We start from the raw sequence: 12,870 nt of genomic DNA on the forward strand, positions 1-12,870 counted from the left end.
CATCCACCTGCCAATCACGGTGTTTGTAGAGCTAGATCACAGCGTTGTTTTCCTACTGTATTCAGCTATGTGTTTATTTCCACTGGTGTAAAAGGATTGTATTTACTGGTCTTTTGAATGTGAGGCAGAGCCGCGCACGCTGTGCAAAGACTCACAAATTGCAAAAAGGAAAGGGAGAGGTAAAAGGGAATGCAAAGTTGAGTCTTCAGTACCGTGCTCTGAAAAGTCAAACCAGCCAAAGTCACATTCGCATGCAAGATACTGATGACTGTTCCCGCCGCTGCTTTACCACCTCACCACGATTCTGCTCCTACAGATTGGAAACACAGACTTGGTCAAACAAACAATTACACTTCTGCTTTATTAACCAGCAACATTTCATACAAAAGACAAGACAAACAAAGTCTCATAAAATGAACTGAGAGGTTTCTTTAGGGTTTGTTTTTTTTTTTGCAGAAAAACCAATATTTTTATCAAATGATATTCTATAAATTTGAAACTACACCTGCAGGCCCTACTCCTTCGCAATCTTAACAAATCTATAAGCGTCTGTCTTACACGACCAGATCGTTTGCTTTCTAATGTATTTTATACGTCATTGTGAGGTTTGTGCACCGCACCATTGCACCGTAACCTGCCACTACATCGTGGTACATTCTTAACCAGCTCTTCATTCATATGCATTTTATCAGAATATTCACCAATAAAGCTGTCAGAAAAGCCTTCCTGGCCCATCTTAAAGGAACGGCTATGCTAACAGTTAGCCTTGCTACAAAAACACAGCAGCTCTGCTTAGGATTTTAAAAGCTTCAGCATCAATTCACTGAAAATTTGTCGTGAACTGTAAACATGCCTGTCCGTGTGTTGCAGTGGCATTATTATTCAGTGTAGCAGATCATTTTAGATGGCAATAAAAAGGCCTGCTATTCTCAGATACGCTTGGGCGAAATGCAGCCTGCAGTAGACGACTGGTCGATAAATGTCAGTCTCAGCCTTAAAACTGAGTTTTCAATGTTAATTCTATATGTTACCTTAAACTACAAAGACGTAAATATTTTTCTGACAGAATCAAAAAGAAATTTCACTCTTCCTCACAACCTACCGGGGAGTCTTCTGTTTAATTGACTTTCCTGATCATTCCCCCCCCCCCCTGCATGTCTGATAAAGCCTTTGGTGTGCTGCTTGTTCTGCGGGGACTCAGGAGCGGTTCAGGCTTCCCAGTTCTCCGGTGATTTAGACGAGAGTATCCAGAGAGGTGCCAATCCAGACATCTCACCACCTTTCCGAGACGGAGCCCAGAGGGCAGCAGCAGACTCAAGTCCCTGGTTAGGACACGCTGCCGTCTTTTATCAATGTTGACCAGCCAGACGGCTTCTGGGAGCTTCTTGAATCCCTCTTCTTTGTCATCTCAGGTCAGTACATGTACTATATTTCCACCTTGAGAATTATGACAAAGGAAATACTCTGAAGGTATGTAAAAAGGAAACACTCTGAACCTGTGGATTTTTTATTTTTTCCTTTTCCTTTTTTTTTTTTCTGTTGATGAGTTCGAAGTTCTCCGGAGATACAAACCTCAAAGAGGACGAATTAAAGTCCAAGAACAGTTTGTCAAAATCACTCTGACTTGATATAATCTGAGTTGACATAATTTCAATTATTTCCAGGCTGCACGAGGGAGGTGAGGATTAAAAAGATAAAACATCGGCTTTTATGTATAGGCCACTTTGCTAATTAGATGGATTAAAACGCGCTCTGCGAAGGGAATTAATTTGCAAGTGAATGGCAGTTAGTAGGCAAACACGTATAGCAGATGACACAAACCCCTGAGGGCATTCCATGGTTAGTTTGGTACAATTTAGAAATTACACAACTCGTTTACTAAATAACAGGCTCGTTTTTCCCTGAACTGCATTCTTTAGTGCCTCACTGTCACTTGACTTTCAGATGTTGAAAATAGGTTAGTCTCTTCCAGTGAATGAGGCCTCCTGGTAGCACCACTCACTGCAGTAATAGATAGCCATTTATAATTCATGAGGTGGCTAGTCCCCTAAGTTAATTTTGCCCAAGGCACTGTTTACTTCTGCTTTGTACTTTGTTTAAAGTAAGTTGTTGACAACTCTTGTACATGTCAAACTATCACCGCTAATAATTGCTTAAGGAGATGGAACTTTTGCAAATGTTGGTTCCACCAGAGGTACATTCTCCTCACCCGATGCAGAACTTCTTCAGATGAATTTTTGATTCATCTCCTTCTTGCTCTTGACAAAAAAGTCCTCTGTAATTCAAAGCAATCGCTGTAAGAGAAATTTTGAAAAAGAATAATGTAGTATGCTCTCCATAACATCCTAGTTTTCATGTGAAATGGGGAACGGCTCCCACTCCTCTCCCTCCACCCCCCTGTTTCTTTTTTTCTTCCTCTCTCACTTTCTTCTCTCGTTTTTTTTCATATATTGACCAAAGATCGACTGGTAGATGATGACTGTCACACTTTGTGGATTGACAGAATATATTGTAAGGGCCTTGGGCGCTACCTCTGTGGGTCAACCCGACTCTGCTCTCCATGCAGATAGTGACATTCTCTCAATACAAGCAGTCACTTGATTAGTGCCAATTATCCAGGCTGTCACTTTCCCTGGTGAGTGTGGCCCAGGATGCGCCCCGTCCCCCACACTTCCCGTCTAGAGCGGACGTGCACTAAAAGTCTGCACTCATAGCTGTAGGCTGTGGGAATGATTTTGAATGCAGAGACGGGGGAAATGAAAGAAATGCGGGAAGCAAGTTCGGAGTTTGACAGTGTGATAGCATTGACTTCCGAGACAGTTACATGGGGAGTGTCATTTCTCCCACAAAGACGTCTCCCCAGGGCTGCACCATCTTCCATAAGTCAGTCAGTCACCAGCTCCATATTCAGCTGTACACTGTCTACAGGACCCAACTGGGTTACATTCACTAAGGTATACAAAATTCACTTGTTAAGTTTGTTGGTTTTCGTCAAAAACCAGAGGTACTAACTTTAATATGGCTGTGCTGGAGCGCTGCAAAATATTAACAATAACAGTCATTTGTTTGAGAACATAATTCAAAGTGGATGGAAATGAACGAAGGCGACGTTTGGGATCCTGAAGGAGGAAGGCCGTAAATCTTTGGAGCCAATAAAATCAAATCCAATCCAAACATGTGTTAACAGCTGGTGCCGAGCCTAAACAAACACGCTAGACAAAGACAGGGCAAAGTTAACAAATGTAGCCTCCAGAAACTGAGTGCAATGCAATTATTATGATCAAATCAAACAAGTTTTTTTTTATATATTTTTTTATGCGCTAACAAACAAAGCTCTCTTCAGGAGTCTTTTGTGTGTTGTTGAAGTCCGATTAAGCTCATTATCCTCTCACCTGTGCACCGGTTAAAACCACATTTTTGGCTGCTCTGCATAATAATACTTTTTTTTTTTTCCCCTGGTTTCCAAAAACACAATCACTGCGTTTTTTGAGCCACTCTTTAAACAGCGCTGCTGTGTATTTACTGATCTATTTCTTGCCGCTTTCATGTTGTTACTGTGCCTCTTGTAACTTCTCAGTATTCAGCAGCAGAGAAGTGAGACGCAGAGCTCCTCTGAACAGCAGAGGTTATCCTCAGTATGGATGTCTGCAGGGGAGTAAACACCATTGGAGCGCGAGTGAATATTTTCTATGAGAGGATATTAATTATTCATGCCTGCTTCATTGTGTATGATGATGTGTCAGGATGTTTGCCAATAAACAACAATATTCCTTGTAGGATTGATCCAATATGAAAAGTTGTTGAGCTAGTTCCTCTCAGTGTGAAGAAGTCTGACGAAGGCAGTATGTGGGAGAGCTGGTACTTATTTATGGAAATATCAATATTGTATCATAAAACCATATCCTTTCCTCTTAGTATAAACAATACAATCAAAATGGTGTTTTAAATCTGGACTGTGAGGGTGGTATTAATCTGAGGATTAAAGGAAACCACTGTGTACAAAGTAATAATGCGTGGCAGGTAAACTGGGTCAGTGCGATGCTGAGATTTTCTGGATTGGGAAAAAAAAATAAATAAAAAGCACACGCACAAAAGGAAATAAAACAAAAAAAAATACCTTGTTTTGAAGTGTTTGTTCTGCTCAAACAGAGGCTCTAACTAAGCGTGGCACGCCCCAGTGATCCGACTCGCCATTGGCTCTTATATTGCAGAGTGATAAGCTCAGTGTGTCTGCAGGGGGAATTTGGCTCCCTTTCATGGTAGCGCTGCCCCCGCCACCGTCTCCATGTGGCGCCCGGGGGAATACATCACCACACGGGCAGGACAGCAGGCCGGCATGGGCGTTATAATTGCCATCTCCACCTCGTACACATTGTGCACTGCGGAGCACGGTGATTAAATCAAAAAACTCCTCTGCATCCCAGCTCTTTACCTTGCAGGCAAAACAGCGGGGTCCTCTGGGATGGGGTCATCATGGCTCCCTCTGTGCTCTGTGATCTGTGCAAAAAGGGAGGGGCAGCGGGTGGGTGGAGGGGGGGTGCAGACTGCTCACTATTATGTATCATTGCAGAAAAAAAAAAAACTTGATAGGTGTTAAAACCATGATTTGTCAAAAGATCTGCGTATCCACAACATTCTCATACCGCAGTGAAATGCTGGATAAATATTTGAATTGGTGAAGAGTAAGAGCTGAGGGTGAATGATAAATGGCAATTTCACACCGTGGGATAACACAATTACTTTAATTTTTATAATAAGATGCTTCATTCCTGATTAAACAGCTAGTTTGAACACCAGCCTCCTGATTTAAAGGTGTCCGTGACCAGATAATTCACCTGAAGCCATAAAGAGAATTAGATCAAGGTTTTAGACAGAGTTATTGTCCTTTGCAATACCTGCATGCGCGCGCGTGCGCACACACACACACACACACACACACACACACACACACACACACACACACACACACTCACATGAAACAAACCATTATCATTTGGGTTAATGGCTTTGTTAATTTGAAGACATTAACAACTGCTCGGCTGTCCCCAATGAACGTGTCATACAAAGCAGGCCTTGTGTTGTTAAATGGGTTGCTAAGTAGATTGATTCCTTCGTTGTGAAGCACGCCAGTGATGTAGGCAAGCGGGTTAATTAAACATTTACACACAAACACCCAACAATCTATTGTCCTCCTCTAATTTACAACATCAATACACACTTTCATCAGGATTTTTCAGAAAGGCATATGTTTGCTTGTTCCATCCTAATTGGCAGCACGCCGGTTTACCATGCTGCCGTTTTTAAAGGGATGCTGGGACTATTGAGCTCGCCGCGTTCACCCATAATAGGGATATGGTGTAGTCCCTCCACGGCGGGCGCAGGGAGACATTCAGATAAAGATTCAAGCACCTGCACCCACACCTCCACCTCCGCTCTCTTTTATCTCTGGCAGCAAACAGCAGCAGAGGAAACGTAAACTAATCATCTCTCGCTTTCTCTCCTCCTCTCTCTCTCTCTCACTCTCTGTGCTGCCTCCACCTCTCCGCTCTCTCTCTCACACACACACAAATGTACACATTTGTACACAGAAATACACACACATGGTCCACCGGAGAGACTCCCTCGCAAGGCTCTGATGAACAAATGTAGAAGTGAACGGCACACCTCTCCCAAAAAGAAATGCCTTTTTTTTCCTCTTTTCTTCTGTCTTATTCTCAAAACTCTTGGGGTCACGAGGACAGGAAAAGTTGTTGCTTTTTGTTATTTTCGAAGAATTTCTACATTTGTAAGTGCAAAGTGGGATTTGGGCTAGAGGCACTGATGGTTTCTGTCTTTCATGTATCCTCCGCTGACAGAAATCAAGCTGACAGGAAGGCAACAAGGGAACAATCAATCACCTTTCTTTTCAACTTTCTTTTGCCTTACATTTGTGTGTGTTAAACACTGGAAGAAAATGTGTTTTTTTTTCTTCTTCTTTTTTTTACATTAGTGTCAGTGATGGAGCTCGAGCGCGGCGGCAACAGTGAGCTATGATGAATTCCAATCATCACTCCATATGCCAGGCCTCATTAACTACGGATGTGTTTGCTCACAGCTTCGCCTAAATACCTCAGATGCATGTTGTTTTCCTCTCTCCTTTTAAGTTCTCTCCCTCCTCACTTATTCACACACACACACACACACACACACACACACACACACACTCATACACCCTGGAAAAGTCTTCAATACACTTGCCAACCGTGGGCCCCGGGTAAGATTCCTCGAGGCCAATGTGTACCCACAACAGTGTCTCTCCCTCAGACATGTGGCATGGGTAAACAACACTGTTAAGCCTAAAACAATGTGTGTCCCTGATGACTGCAATTATTTATGAAATCAAACACAATTCAGCTCATCGCCAAGTGGGACAGCTCTCCAGATCACTCAACAAATCTCCACTCTTTCGTCTCTCATCATACAGTGTCGCTTAATACAATAAATAGCGTTATCTTTACCATCAAAAAGCTGCTAATCAATAGGGTTTTAAAGCTGGGTATTTACAGCACGCTAACAGAGAGGAACATATGTAAACTATGCTACCTCCAGGCTCTAACTCCTCAGGCTGCTGGTGACTTGTGCTGGAGAGATGTCTAAATTATTCAACCTGAGGTGTTATTGCTTCTGACTGGAGCCGCGTGGAGTGAGAAATGCCAGTGTCAGGACAGTATGCATGCTCTGGGGGTATATTCGCCTCCAGTAAGCAGCTGCTACAGATGGTATGCTCACTTTGTCATCCACGTTCTCAACACTGCTTGTGAAGAGCAATTAACTCTTAGCACGGCGAGAAGCGTCCACAGGAAAATTAGAGAGGTGCGACTGAGAGATGAGGTCATTTATCACACAGGTGACTCCTCATCTCACACTCTCCGCACTTTAAAGAGTTGCAGGACTTTCATCAAAACAGTCGCTGATGCTGACAAGTTTCTGTCGCCAGAGAACTTCCCTCGTTTACTGAGGTCAGCGACCTCTGTCAGCGCGTCTCCCTCAAGCTGCATAATTTGAGAGCGTCTTCACGTCTTTGAATTACTTGTAATAAAGCCTGCTTGATTCCCAAGAAAAGGCCTTCAGGTCAGCAACACTGAGGTGAAATGATTATTTCAGTCCATACAGCTGAATTATTATTACTCCGAAACGTTAAATGTACTTTATAAACACTCATTTTCATCTAGAGAATCAGTTTTGTTTGTCACTGGGTAAAAAAAAAAAAGATATGCTGTGATTCGGGGTAAATGACACACGCGCGCGCGCACGCACACACACATACACACATGCGCACATACACACAGGTGAGTGTTTGTGAAGTGTTGTGAGATGCTGGGGTTTTGTTTAGTGTGAAATATAAAGAAATGCAAGGAATAAGGCGGAGTAATTTCACAAAAGGTAGCAGATCAGTTAGATGATTTTATTTCGAGAAAACTTAAAGCAGATTTTGTTTACTGCACTGGCAGATTATTTTCCTTGTTACAAAAACCAAACCATACATTTAAAATAATTTGTTGCTGCAGTAAGTAAAATCTGACCCTCATCCAAGATGCTGAGATAATATTTGTCTTATATCAAATATGAGTTTTTTTTGTTGCTATAAATTAGACAAAAATACAAGGCAAGACTCTTTTTTTTTTTTACAGTGTTTCAAGATCTCCTTAGAAAAATACAATGTTCTAACACTTTAAAAAACAAAAGGAACAAAAATGCAATCTAGAGAGAACGCTAACGTGCTTTACCTCCTCTACCAGAAGCAATCCAAATACACTTGAAAAAAAATGTAAATAATGATCATAATCTGCATTACTAATTTAAGTAACAATTAATCAAAGGAGGGTGGAGCTACCGCAAAATATTGCAGAGTGACACGGTAAAGAAATTCCCTACATATTTCCAGTGCAAAGATTGTAACCTCATAAATCACAAGTAGAAGATAAATATGGGAGGGCGGCTAAATTAAATGGTACTTAGCCTTGTGAGGTGCAATGTAATAGTTCTGTGTGAGGTGGTTTATAGAAACAAGGAGGCGCGCGTCCTCCCTTCTCCAGCCAGCGGTTGTAACCCTCAATGATCTCCCTTAACACAAAGGAAACCAAAGATCATAACAAGACTTAGTGGAAACGTATCTCATTAGCTGCCTCTTTCACATGGCCCTCCATGGGAATATAGACAGAGAGCTTTGTCTGCTCTGTCCCCGAGCTCTTGTCAAAATCTTCTTAATTATGATTAATTACAGACCCGTAAAGATTTCCTCTACCACGATTACAAATAATAGAACGCTCACTAAACACTACATTATTCATTAATTATAGGGCTCTTTGCAAGCAAACTACAATTCCTGCTGAGGATGCATTGCTTGCGACAAGAACAATGTTTTTTCCTATTTTCACAACTACTTGAAAAACATGTCTGTGTCTCGGTAAAGTGTGCCCTAGCTCCAGGCTCCTCTGCATATTGGAGGTTTTCCCTCTGTGGGCTCAATTGTTATGGATGCTGTTTATGGTGGTGCTATGACAAGTGTGAAGGGCAGGCATGGTGAAAGATGTATCGCTCGCTTATCTGCTCGCTGTCTGAATATGTTATAGGATTGTAAATGACCCTGTATCATGACGGAGTCTCACAACAAGCAAAACCTATTTTTCCATTTTATTCTCTATGATAACTTTTTGACACAAAGTGACAAATACTGCTCGGGAGCTTAAATGTCTGTAAATTCACTGAATTTGTGTGCATGTGTGTGTGTGTGTGTGTGTGTGTGTGTGTGTGTGTGTGTGTGTGTGTGTGTGTGTGTGGAGGGTGGGGAGGGAAAGTGAAGAGGGAGGCGGAGGGGGAGGGGTGTGTGTTATAAAACACTTCTTATGAGATCAAATTATTATTTTTTTTTTGTTGTTGTGCCAAAATTCCCTCTCGCGATAGAAGTTTTTCCTAAGTTTGTAGAAAGTCGAAAACAGCTAACTGTGAGTAAAACAGCAGGGATGAGTGACAAGAGGCAGACTAATGATAAGCTTTATAAGTTTTGATAGTTTTTACGGCCTTCTCGTGGAGCTGACGCATCTCACTGAGATGTGCTCTTGAGCTGCAAAGAGAACAATGTGCCTTTGAGACACACTCGCTGCACTGAAGCTGCCTCGTCCTTCCGCCTCTTGCTGCACATGCTTTATAGCCGACAATAAACCATTTTAGTGCAAAATAAATTGGGATCGTATTGAAATGCTGGCGCTATATATGTCATCGAAGACATACAGTTATTTTTTAGCAAAGCTGGAGCATAGTTTATCATCATGTGAGTGCTGCGATGGGTCTGTTCCACATCATTGGCTTCTCTTGCTTAGTTAGATTGTGAAGGTCAGAGTTCTCAAGCCTTTTATGGCTGTTTAACTTTGGAGAATTATCACATGAGCAGCACTCGGCTGATATATGCATCTCAGTCTACCCACAGCATTCTATAATATTCTGCTTTTCCGTTAGAAATTCAAAATTCGGATCAGGTTTTTTTTGATAAATGTCTTTATTTCAAAATAAATGCAGTTTGTAAATAGCAGCTAATGACACACATCCTCTTTGTGATTGAAAATGTGTTTGTGACAATAGAAGATGACTCGTTAATTTTTCTGATTTAATTGCTCCCTTGCAGGCAATTAACTCGATTAATCATGGACAGACTAACTGTCCGTCTATTTCATCCTTTTTAATAACTTTGTAACACCAAAAAGAATATCTCTGTCAACATTTCCTACAAAACTTAAATTAACAAGAGTTCTGGAAAAACATGTTTGAATTCACACAATTTCTGCAACAACTATTTGACTTTTAATTGCTTAACTGGGTTTTACAACTTTGCAAACATAATTAGCAGCAGCAGCAACAGTCATACCCCCCCCCCCCACATTAAAACGGTACTAGCACACAGTACAATCAGAAAATTACCATAAGAAAGACCTGAAAACTTTTTCCAAATGAAACCTGGAGGGGAGAAGCCTTCTCCCTGAAAGATGACATTTTATTAACGGTTGGTTTTAATTGATGTTCTGCTGATTAAAGCATATTTCGCGTGGAGGACCAGGGGGGCTCTATTTCTGTAAGCTATCAGTTTGCAGGCATGATTGCAGCAGAGTTACAAGTCCGGGATGAACATCATATCTTTTTCGTATTGCATCAGAGATCCAGTTTCTTCCGGGAAAGCTGCGGATAAAAACGGCAGAAACTTTGAAGCATAAATAGCTGAAATTACAAAGTGTCTGCTTGAAAGTCAGATACTAATTTTACATAAGACTGTCAGATTTAAGACTAATATTTAAGATGTACTTCCCTATTGCACTCACTGGTATCATAGTGCATTTGTGCATAATTACATAGCCTACATGTAAATATTGTGATATGAGTTGATTGTAAACAATCCATGTCTTAAATCACTACACAACATTTGTTGGAGCGAAGCAGTCTAACGATTCAAATGTGCTGCATGACTTATTTATGGAAGTGTACAGTTGATAAAATGCCAGGAAATGAGTAATCTTTTAAAGCACCTCTTGCAAAAACCTCTTTGTCAGAATAATCAACACAATCTGCATAATTTACATTACTTACTTAGATCCATGTGCAGCCCAGGCTTAAAGTAAAGAAGTTTGTTTTCTCATGTTTGTGCCTATTAGCCACAAATTAATTAATCTACCATCCAAAACCTAATTAAGCCACAAGCTATATTAATACATCGCCCATTTTCCAGAATGCAGAGAGGAAGAAGCACGGAAGCGCTATTATTTTCACAAACATAATCACATTTTGTTGCAACAGTTGCACCCACGAAAAATGCCCGAGTTTATGTTATAATGTATTCAGAAGCCATCTGAGCTTGTTTGGATTCCTCCTAAAGGAGCACTGAGAAGGGAGGATTTGAAGTTCATGCAGGGGAATTTATTTTCTGCCACTAGGGGGAGTGCTGCGCCTCGCAGGTCTCAACTATGGAGGGCGATAATATGCAGCTATAAAGTACTGATGAGGTGGCTCAGTGAATATTTATGAAGAGTCCTGCATTAGATTCACTCCCGCCAACCTTGGTCATCTTATTCAAAATGCTCTCACTCTGCTTTATAGCCCATGTATAACGACACATCCAAAGCACCAATCATATAATTACCAGCGTCTCCAACTCGAGTGTTCATTCAACTCCATTTCCTTCAGCCTTTCACATTCCTCTATCCATCAATGATGTGAAAAACTCCAGCTCCTCCATTTAATATTGTTTGTTTTGTTGTTTGTCAACACAACAGAAAGAGATGTGCTTTTCTAAAGCTCGGCGTTAAAGAGGCACCCCGAAGAAGAATACACACAGTGTTGCCATGGAGCCAATTGATGTGCAAATGGTTTCATTTAAATATTTTTAAGAGGATCAGCTCAGATTACGCCAAAGTTTGACAGAGATAATTCGATGGCTTGTGTAGCGGCTTTGTTTGTGGAGACCATCATTCAAGGCACGTCAGACCACCTTCACAAGCCACATAGACTTTTTAATGAAGTTTACTTTGAGAAATAGGCCAAAGCTAGTACCTTTTCTTTACGCGCTGCTACATTAGCAGACTGCATTGCTGTTTTAAAAAGTTAATATTTTAGTTATGCCGTCTCACGAGGGTTGAACAATGATGCGAATCCTTGTGAAAAAGAAAAAGTTTTAGTTAACACACGTCCATTTAACAAATCTGAGAAAACAAAAAAACAAGCCGGTATAGTGGCATCCAGCGGATATATTTGCTCTTTTTCTTGCATTATAGATAAATGCACCATGGAGACCCCCCAGTATTTGGGACAAGGGAGAAGAGCTTAAATATTTATGCCTAAGCCTCTGGAGGCCCACTATTAGTAGTAAAATGTTTTACTTTCTGGGGCTGTCACTCTGCTCTGGCTCCCATTAACAACCGGGCTGACAGGGACCTCTGGGTCAAACACTTTGAGGCAACAAAAGACCCTGATGAAATCACTCAGTGAGACCCAAATTACTTCTGTGTCATTGCTGAACAATATTTTCTCCCCAAAGCATTCCTCCGTCTGTTAACGCCATGACCCCTTCCTCTGCATATGGAAAGATTGTTTGTCTATAACACTGGGGGATGGAGATGAGGAGAAGTTCATGGACAATGTTCCTGCCTGTGTCGGACCCCCACCAGTAGCAATGGCTTCCCTCCCTCTGTTTTGTTGTGCTTTGTGAAAAAAGTTGATAAAAACAGGTTGTAAATGGAGATGGGCAGTTGGAAGTGAACACGTTGGGGTGGAGCAGTGAAGCGGGAAATCCAAATATACAAGACCTCAAACAAAACGTAGAAAGAGTGAAGACCTCGCATCGTCAGAACCGAGCCCTGAAGTATTTGTCAAATGGTTGAACATAAAATGTGAATAATTCTGACTATTGTGTGTATTCTTGTTACTTTTATCTCTATGCGCATTGGCAATAATAACGCTGGCTATATCATCTAAATTAGGGATGTACTGTGCCAATATCGATACCGACGTTTAGAGCAAGAAGATCTGAACGCTACAGTGTCTGGTTCTACACCTGCTCCACTGGGAAAGTGTCATAAGATAACTTCTGTTGGGATTTGGCTACACAGAAAAAAAATGATATCTGAAGCTGATAATAAAAAAGTTGGGTTTTTTTTGTTGTTGTTGTCGTAGTTGGATTGGGGTGTTTTTATTGTTTCTCAATCCATTTGGTGCTGAGGTTACAAAACAACACCGGAAGAAAAAAAAAATCTGTTTTAAACACTTTCCACACGAACACGTAAACATTGCCATCTGGATATGAAATGCAACATTTTTTATTTGAGCTAAAAAAACAAACAACTGCTGATG

At 41.2% G+C, this 12,870-nt stretch overlaps 1 long non-coding RNA gene across 1 annotated transcript in view; it reads right to left on the bottom strand.

Moving 5' to 3' along the window:
• Positions 1-289: 289 nt before the first annotated feature.
• The window catches only part of LOC147258912 (uncharacterized), a 51,699-nt gene continuing 39,118 nt past the window's right edge, over positions 290-12,870 (bottom strand). Inside the window, exons 3-4 of the long non-coding RNA XR_015117100.1 lie at positions 4,433-4,497; positions 290-310 (exon numbers count right to left, since the gene is read on the bottom strand). This is a non-coding gene — a long non-coding RNA (uncharacterized LOC147258912). The remainder of the gene's footprint in view (positions 311-4,432; positions 4,498-12,870) is intronic.

The sequence above is a fragment of the Aulostomus chinensis genome, chromosome 7, assembly GCF_037954235.1.
Source record: "Aulostomus chinensis isolate RoL2024-O1b breed Wild chromosome 7, RoL_Achi_v1.0, whole genome shotgun sequence".
In the NCBI taxonomy this organism is placed as follows: domain Eukaryota; kingdom Metazoa; phylum Chordata; class Actinopteri; order Syngnathiformes; family Aulostomidae; genus Aulostomus; species Aulostomus chinensis.